The sequence below is a fragment of the Varanus komodoensis genome, unplaced genomic scaffold, assembly GCF_004798865.1.
Source record: "Varanus komodoensis strain SLA01 unplaced genomic scaffold, ASM479886v1 scaffold25, whole genome shotgun sequence".
Classification (NCBI taxonomy): Eukaryota; Metazoa; Chordata; class Lepidosauria; order Squamata; family Varanidae; genus Varanus; species Varanus komodoensis.
Genome location: NW_025335661.1, coordinates 4,193,518 through 4,202,405, shown reverse-complemented (window position 1 = coordinate 4,202,405; position 8,888 = coordinate 4,193,518). Strand labels below are relative to the sequence as shown.

The following is an 8,888-nucleotide window of genomic DNA, read 5'->3' as shown; positions in this document are numbered from 1 at the left end:
CAGAGAGTTTACAGCGGGGAGTTTCCTGTCGAGGCAGCTCGCCTCCCGATTGTCTCCTGCCAACGCGTGGATCCCGCGGAGCCGAGGAAGCTCGCGGGAGCGGACGGAGGACAGGACGGGCCGGGACTGGCTGCTGCTCTCCGGGTCTAACACGCCCAGGGCCCCCGCGCGCGCCCCCCGCACACCGACGCGGCTCGCCCACGGCGATTGGACGCGTAACTTCTCCTCGCAGTTTCCCAGCTTTCGAGGGGCGGGGCGGGGCGTGGGGGCGGCGAAGAAGTAAGACACCAGGACCAGCTTTCGGGGTGACCAGCGCGGGCGCTTCTCCCCCCTCTCTCTTGGAGGGAATGTTCTTGCAGAGTCGCAGGATGATTTTGCGCGGCTGCTTCTTGGCTTGCTAGCGGTTTATTGTCTTTCTCTCTCTGGAGAGTGTGATTGAGGTATATTCTTAAAAATAAAGTCATCCAAGAGACACGGGATCGTCCAGAGATGCTTTCTTGTTTTCATGGTAAGTTTTTGAGATTGCGACCGCTGTAGCCTGAATATAAAACATTAACGCTTAAAAACTCTTTTATTCTTCTATTTAAAAAAAAAATAGAGGTGTGATGTTGAAGCTAGAAAACGCTTGGTTCAGTCACTGAAGAGCTACTGCTGAGAAACAGTTTGCAAGTTTACCGTTCAGTCTGTGTACGAAACAAAAGTCCATCGCGCTTGTGATGGCGAGAAAAGATTTGATCAAAAATTAAGTGGTCAGTTCCCCCAGAACAAGTAGGGCGTGATCGCTTGCATGCATTAGCCAAAGCTGGTCGATTTTGTTAGGAACTTACAAATTGAACGGGCAGGAAAGAGGCTTGAGTCAGGTCTGTTTTTAATAGCTTCAGTTGCTCCTAAGAAAGTGATGTAGGAGTAATTTTCCTTCTGGCGAGAAGGAGGCTGGTGGTGGTTGTATGTTTGGACTTGTAAAAAGTGAAGTCCTGTAAAAGAAATGCACGCTGTTTGGAAATGTTCTGCAGAGCTGTTGAGATTCCTTTTCCCGAGCTTCTCTCATAAGGCTCAGGGTGACTTAATCTACCACTACATCTCATTCATTATAGAAAAGGTGGTGGTGAGTGGATAAATTTAGGCTGAGTACATCTGGCGATCAGCTTCTGGCATCATATTGGCAGATGTAACTGTGTGCTAGGGGCTGTATGTGAGAGATAGGAGCCGCAGGATCAGTCCAGCGATGAACACCCATTGTTTTAATCACCCAATTAATCACGAGCTGCAATCCTTAGTGCTAATCAGCCCTGCCTCCAGTTCCCCCTCTTCTTTCTAACAGCCCCTCCTCCGGCTTTGGTGACAGAAGCCATTCATAAAAAGATAAGGTTGCATTGTGCAATGACTCATGGGGGAGGGGGGGCTCCCAAAGAGCCTCTCTCTCTCTCTCTCTCTTCCCCCCCCCCCAATGCTTCCAGCTGTTTACATTTGTTTGGTCAATATATCTCTAGGCCTATATCTGTGGGGCCAATAGTGCCATCTCTGTAACTAAACAGTGTTTACTGTTACTGAAATTCATTTCAGCAGAATAAAGTTATGTATGTGTTATGGGGTAACGACAAACAAAAACCCAAACTTCCTCCTGGGGACAATGATTATAATGGCACTGTTGATGAAAATAAGGGTTCCAAGGTCTAAAACTGAAGAATAGAAGGCATTCTTCCATTTGTGTATATAGAAAAGTCTTCCCTGATCTAGGGCAAGCTCTCTTTGCTCAGTTTTATCACTTCAACTTAGGGAGAAAAGAATACTTTCTTCTCTTGCAAGGGCACTGAGACTTAATTTATTAATGCATGTGAGACACTTCGACTTTCTCAGACTGGACTGAGGAAGAACAAAGTATTTGTGAGGAGCTGTGAAATAAAAACCACCTTTCTGCATTAACTGTTTATGGGAAACAATGGGTAAGAATGGTTCTTTTGGGGGCAAATTCTTTGAATGAACCACAGGATGTAAACATTTCCCCGGCTTTTGGTAGCTATATGTTTTATGGTCTTATCAACAGTTGGGCTTGGCAAGATTACTTTCTTGGTAATGTAAGGATGGACACCATACCTTAAAGGTACAATACATTAAGTTTTTTTTTAATATATTGGAACATATCTTCATTTTTCAAGATCTGTCCCAATATATCAAATAACGAACAGACTTACATAGTGGTATAATAGAGCTATAATATTTATAGATAGAAGAAAGTCCTACATCTCCCAGCATTCCCCACCTGCTGTTGGCTGGGGAATTCTGGGAGTTGTAGGATTTTCTTTTGCCTAAACATGCAAAGGGATTGCACCTTTAGTCCTGTTGAATTTAACATGACAAGTTAATCAGAACTAACTTAAATCGCATAACTTGTAATGAGATTTTGGCTGGATCCTCTACATGTTGCAAATAGGTTATTTGGGTGAGTAAGGAAGTGAATATTTGTTTATGATCAAGGAAAGTTTTTGAACTCTGATTTTATTTTGTTTCAAAACTGAATAGCCTTGTGTAACATAATGTGTGCTGAGTGAAAATGGTCTCCTGCTGGTTCCTGGCACTCCTCATTAACTCACTAGATTTCTTGTGAGAGTGTAAACTTAGCCTAATGGATTTTCCATGTACAAAGAACAGGCAACTATTCCTGTCTCCTCCTCCCCAGATATTTTGTGTCCCAGTTCTGTGTGTAGGTCAGTGTCTAATGTTCTTTGAAGAAAATGTTTGTCACAGTCAGTCTTTAAAGTCCTGTTTTCTGGTGTTCTATTTGCTGGATTATGATGCTCTGAGAAAGAAGAGTTTATTTTCACGTTCCTTGAAACATCATTCAAACAATCTTACAAAACATTTAGGCCACTTACATCCCTGAGTTATGGGGTAGCTGCTGGTACCCAAAATAGGTTTGCCACCTGTCCAAATGGACTTGGGATAGTCTTTGATGTTCCTGGAATGCCCATTTTTTTCTGGAATGGCATGAAGAGCAGAGCCATTCAGTGGTATGAGGGTGCTGGTAAGCACTGAAGATAAATGCTTCTGCTTTTTCACATTATCCCAGGAAAAGGGATTGGATTTCTGCTTTTTCCAAGATCTAATAAGTGGATTGCTTATGTATAATCCTTTTCCTTCCAAGGTTTTGAACACACAAAATGTTCCACTTTTAGACAACTTCCATGCCTTTTCTCTTTGTCTTTCAAGGTGTTAGCACCAGCTGCTACTGCAGTTCCTCTGACCTGCTTTATTTACAGCCTTCTTGCATGATAGCAACATCAGAATAGTGTTCTTACATTGTGAATCCTAGTATAACTGATGGTAAGCTCCCCAGCTCCCACTCTTAGCATCTCAGGACAGAATGCTTTTTACACATGAGAAGGGTTGGGAAAGCAGGAAAATATTGCTAGAGTTTCATCAGCTTAAATTTCTTCACATATTAGTGAAATTTGTAAATCCAGGCCTTAGGCCAGTGGTGCATGGAACCAGCAGTCACTGCTATTGCATGAGGAAACATGGCCTCATTTTGCAGTCAAGAAAGAAACTGTACCTCATTAAGATTATTGAATAGGAACAAGCATTAAGACATGGCTTTAAGTATACAGTCCAGTAACTAAACTATCAGTACATGTCAGTATATGGCATTTCATCAGCGAGGTTAAAGACAGCTTGGACTACTGGCATTTAAAAGAGTAGAACAAGGTGCTCCACTGCAATGGGGTGCAGAACCAAATTTCATTATACCAGACCCTCCAAGGACCAGGTGATATCAGTGGTTGTAGTCATGCCATTGATACTACCCTGCCATTTTTTTCCCATACTGAGAGAAACATGGCAATCCAACACAGAAGCATCCCCTCTGCTGGCAGGTGGAAGAGGACGGGCTCCTTTCAGTGCCATGCCAAGCCACTTGGCTGCTGCTAGGAGGAACAGTTGCTGTGTCCCCTGCCCCACCCTGCCCCACACAGCAGTGCTGGCTGAGTCCCTAGTTTTGTACAGCACACATACGTTGCGGGGAGGTGTGCAACTGTGCAAAGCCATGAGCCTAGTGACCACATTCCTGCCATTATCTCTGACCTAACATTGGATGCCAACAGAAACATACCCTACCACAGGCAATGAAGCTTGTAGGCCATCCCTTTCCTCTGGAGCATGGGTCCTCAAACTACGGCCTGGGGACTGGATCCGGCCCGCCATGCCCATTTTGACCCGCCATGTCCGCACGTGCTGCTGCCCACCTCGCCCCACATGTGGGGAGGCAGCAGTTTGGTTGCTGGGAGAAAACAGTCTTGCGGTGTGTGCCTGCCCCTGCCTCTGCCTCACCTTGCCTCGTCACATGCCCCGCCCCCACCTCAGCACCCGTGCCTGCCCATGCCGCCCCCACCCTGACCTGCGAGCACCCCTGGCACCAGCTTTCTGGCCCACGCCCAGCACTGGCAGCTTTCAACTGGCCCCCTGGTGAAAAAGTTTGAGGATCCCTGCTCTGGAGGATTGGAGCTAACTGCCAAAGCATAGATGCAGATCCCCCACAGGCTGGATGTTCCACATCCTAGAAGATTTTAGCTCTTTCTCAACTTTGGTCCATTTGAAAGGAGCAGCTGCACTTAAGAAGTCCCCCCTTTAGGATACATCTGAACTGCCATATTTCTTAAATATAATTTGCTTAGACCTAACTTCAGTTGTGTCTTGTCATCTATACATCCTTCTTGTGAATGTATGCTTTTTTCATAGTCTGTTAGCATGGGGATTGTTCCAAGGTAAATGATCCACTCCCTGGGTGTCTCTAGGTGTGATTATTCATAATTCCCCACTTTATGTATATGTATTGTGCCTATTGATCAGTCCGGTTTTAGCATGGAACCTGAGGAATTACACAGCTTACCAGCTGTGCACATGCAGATGCGATGGCCTATTAAAATAGCAGTGAATAGGTTTGCCCCATCTCCATCATCTCCATGCATACCTGTATACCCTCTTGCTTTCCTAAATTGTAATGGGCTGTAGATGCTTGGTAAAATTCTCCCCATATGCAGACACCACAGATGAAACAGTTTAGCACATGGTGGCATGACCACTATAGCTAGCTCTTACCACATGGTAAATGGATAGCTGTGAGTTTATATGAAGCAGCTCTTAAATCCACAACTTATAATTTTATGCATTTAGGTTTAAGGCTGACATAAACTCAACCCCCCCACACCTTTTAAACCATACAACCATACAGAACGGTTACTGTGTTTAACAGCTTGGAACATAAAGCTCAACAAAAGATTTATGTAAATGGAACCACATTAAGAGCCAGTGTGCTGTAATGGTTAATGTGTTAGATAACACCAGCGCTGAACTTCATGCCTCATGGGATTTGAACCAGTTACTGTCTCTTAGTCTGATTTACCTCCAGTAGCCGTTGGGAGGATAACTGGGAGGAGGAGGAAGATCCTTGTGTTCCATCTAGAGGAAGAGCAGAATTTTTTTTAAAAAATCAATCAATACAAATAATAGTTCAACATTTCCTGTCTTCTCATCCACCTGTCTACTGATAATATATATCAACTGGCTATGTTGGAAATATGGTGTCCTGGGGGAAATTCAAAGTCTGGAACTGCCAATTTCATGAGGTGTTCCCTTTTCTATTGGTTAGGAAAGGTATTTTTACTTGCACATGTTTTACCTGAAAAGGGTGTGATTTTTTTTAGTATGTTTGTTTAGCTGTTGCATTTTGCTTGATGTTTTATTTGTGAAATCGTGATTTTTTAAAATATCTGAGCTATTGTAATATATTAGAAGCATGGGGCAGAAGTTCTCATATAAAAAACCCAGCAACTTTAAAGGAAGAGAGTTGAACTGTGGTGAAATAAGTGGTTGTTAGCATTTCATGCACATTTTTTTGGATTGGTAAAATTAGTGTGTCAGTACTTTTCAGTACTTTGTTTCCCCTGGCCCATGAAATGTAAACAATGTTAGTAAAATACATACTAATGTCTTCACAATTATAGAAGTATTTAAACAAAAGTCTACATTCAATAATGTGAACACATTCTAACTATGTCACCCAGAACTTGTGTGCTTGGGTGGAAAGAACCTGGAGGTGAAGATTGCCTTCCTGCTTCTTCTGCCCTACAAGACATTTAGATGGCTGATTTCAGCTGCCTAAGTGGTACACCTTGGAGCAGGAGGAAAGGAGGCTGAGGTGCTTCATATCTTGGTAGCATCTGTCTTCTCCGCTCCCCACCCCAAAAGACTTCTGAGGTTGTGCTTGCTATCTTGGAAATGCAGCTGGCACAGTCCTTCCCACATGGGTTGTGAAGCAAAAGGAACTCAGCTCCAATTCCCTAATTTAACGTTGGAATGATTGTGTGACCTCATAGTGAGGATCTGAACAATCTTATGGTTGTGTAGACACTGTGTAGAAACCATATGACTGATCTGCCCATGTGCCTTAATTTTGTCCCTCAAGTCATATACTTGTGATATATTGGAGGAAAATCAACACTAGGTTTCATTTTAAGCTTTATTATTTACTAAATTCAAATAAAATAAATGTGCTAAATTAGATTTCTGTAGTACAGAAGGTTGGCAACTTGTAGCACTCCTGATGTTTTGTCTATTGCTTCCCTTGGCTTTAGGCAGAATAACCAAATGAGAGGGACAGTAGGAGTTGTAGGCTAAAACTGCTGGGGGACCACAAGTGAGTCACTGCTGCTTCTAGCACATCAAGTCATTTTAATGAAAAAAACCTGGAAAATTTCCTGTGCAAATGACCCAGAAAATTTTCCAATTCAAAATTTTCTGGAAAACTCATTGTGTGCTCTCATGTCTTCCATGTTTTGGATAACTGCAGGTTTTCAGAGTTTGCTGCTTCATTACCACTGTGGTTATATTTCAGTGTATCTCAATATTTTATACTGCTATGTAGTTTGTTTTCATTCATTATCAGCTGTCTGTGGTGAAATAGAATATAATATTACCATTGGAATATAATAGTCTCTTGGTACCAACTCTATATGATTCATAGGGAAGGGTGTACTGGTATTCCTTAGCATACTGTCCAAAACAGCAACAATCCACAGACAAGGTAGAAAACCCAAAAGGATACAACTCCACAGAATCAATGTGTGGCCCCCAAAATTAACATTGTTCTGAGAACATGCTATTGTCCTTGTAACCAAAATGCTTACTGATGATTTTCCAATGCAGAATGAAATCTGGATGCATCCGATGAAGAAAGTGTTGTAGTAATAGATGCCTTCAGTTACATTACTTAGAAAGGATACAGCATTGTTGTGAGGTAAAATTTCAGATAAAGTTTGCAGCATAATCCCATGCAACTTCTTCTCCCTTCATTGGTGTTACTCCCAAGTAAAGTTGTAATCCTGTATATTCTTACCAAGAATGAGGTTTTCTGAATTCCTTTGGACTGTCTTCTGAGTAGATAACCACAGGATTGCAATGTAAATGAGCATAACGTTGTGCTATGTACTAATGATTACAGTCTGTATTTGTACAGTTAAAAGAATGCCTTCCCATAATGAGCCATACCACTGAGCTTTTGATTAAGGGGGAAATAAATTAGTTTGCAGTTCTTACAATGCATCTGCTGCACATCCCACTAACTGTACAATCCATGCAGTTGAGTAATTGTTTACTATATATAATGTCAATTATTTCCATTCATGGATTAATTTATACCATTGCAGATGAAATTCCTATCAGTATGATGACTTGCTGTTTACATTTTTGAATACAGCTGTCACAAAGTAACAACAAAATCAACTAAAGGATAGCACATGAATTCTGCAAAAATCCAGTAAGGACAAGCTGAGGCTGGAAGAACATGATGAGCTGTTACGGTGATTTAATTGGTTTGGATCCAACACCATTGCTTCCCTGCAGACTTGGAAGGGGAGCAATTCTTTCCCTCACTGACATGCCCTCAAATACTTCATTTCATTTAACTTCTGTACCATTCAGTAGCTGAAGCTATCAGGGTGGTTCATTGCAGAGTAGAATTCTGGGCAGCTCAGAAGACTGCAGCAGGGAAGAAAAAGGGGGACAGTCCTCTCACACTAGCCAGTTTCCATTAGTACTGTGCTTGCTTTAATCCACTGTGGGAGAGAAGGTGTGTGCTGTTTATTTCTGACATTGCCATTTAAACGCGCACACACTGAATGCTTGTTTGCAAACAAAGCAGGCTCTATTAATGCCATGGTTCAAGAAGTGCTAAACTAATTAGCTTGTGATCTTATATACACATGAGGATCCTTTTAACAGTGTCTAACCATATAATTGTTACAAAACTAAATATATGTCAGGCTTCTGTTTTGACTTTTGCATTACTGGAACTATAAACAAGTGCATAAGTCTTTGCTGCTGCTGCTTTTACAGTATAAATCTGTGACTTTGGCTGATATACAGCAAGCCCAGTATTATGTATCACATGGTTGCTGTGACAGGCTTGTTTTGCAGAAACATCAGGAAGAGTGCTACAAAACAAAGCATTCAGAAGTTGCCATTAGTGCAGTTACTTCGAGGTTGTAAGGCAATCTGATACACAATATGCCAGGAAAGGGTTTGGATGCCTCTGGTCTGCCAAATACGCATTGCAGGAAACTTTACAAACACTAGAAAACAGCAGTAAGAGTCACACAACGGAACAATTGTGCATTGAATCATCCTTCCAGAAGGTCAAGTAATGATGCAATTAACATCACGACTAGCTTGAACCTCAGTGGCCGTATTTTAAAATTCAGTTCCTGGGCCAACATTTCAAAACAATCAAAGATGGCTCAAAAACAATGAAAAGGGCTCTTCTCCTTACAGGCAGTCATTAGAAACTAGCAGACCGATATGGTTGAATCAGTTTGTACTCCTGTTCAGCACTAACCTGG

The 8,888-nt window shown here is 42.2% G+C and overlaps 1 protein-coding gene across 2 annotated transcripts in view; it reads left to right on the top strand.

The window, feature by feature from the left end:
• The first annotated feature begins 276 nt into the window (after positions 1–276).
• Positions 277–8,888, top strand: part of SPSB4 (splA/ryanodine receptor domain and SOCS box containing 4) — a 77,918-nt gene continuing 69,306 nt past the window's right edge. For both annotated transcript variants that reach the window (XM_044432932.1, XM_044432933.1), the window contains exon 1: positions 277–508. The gene's annotated coding sequence lies outside the window, so the exon portion shown is untranslated. The remainder of the gene's footprint in view (positions 509–8,888) is intronic.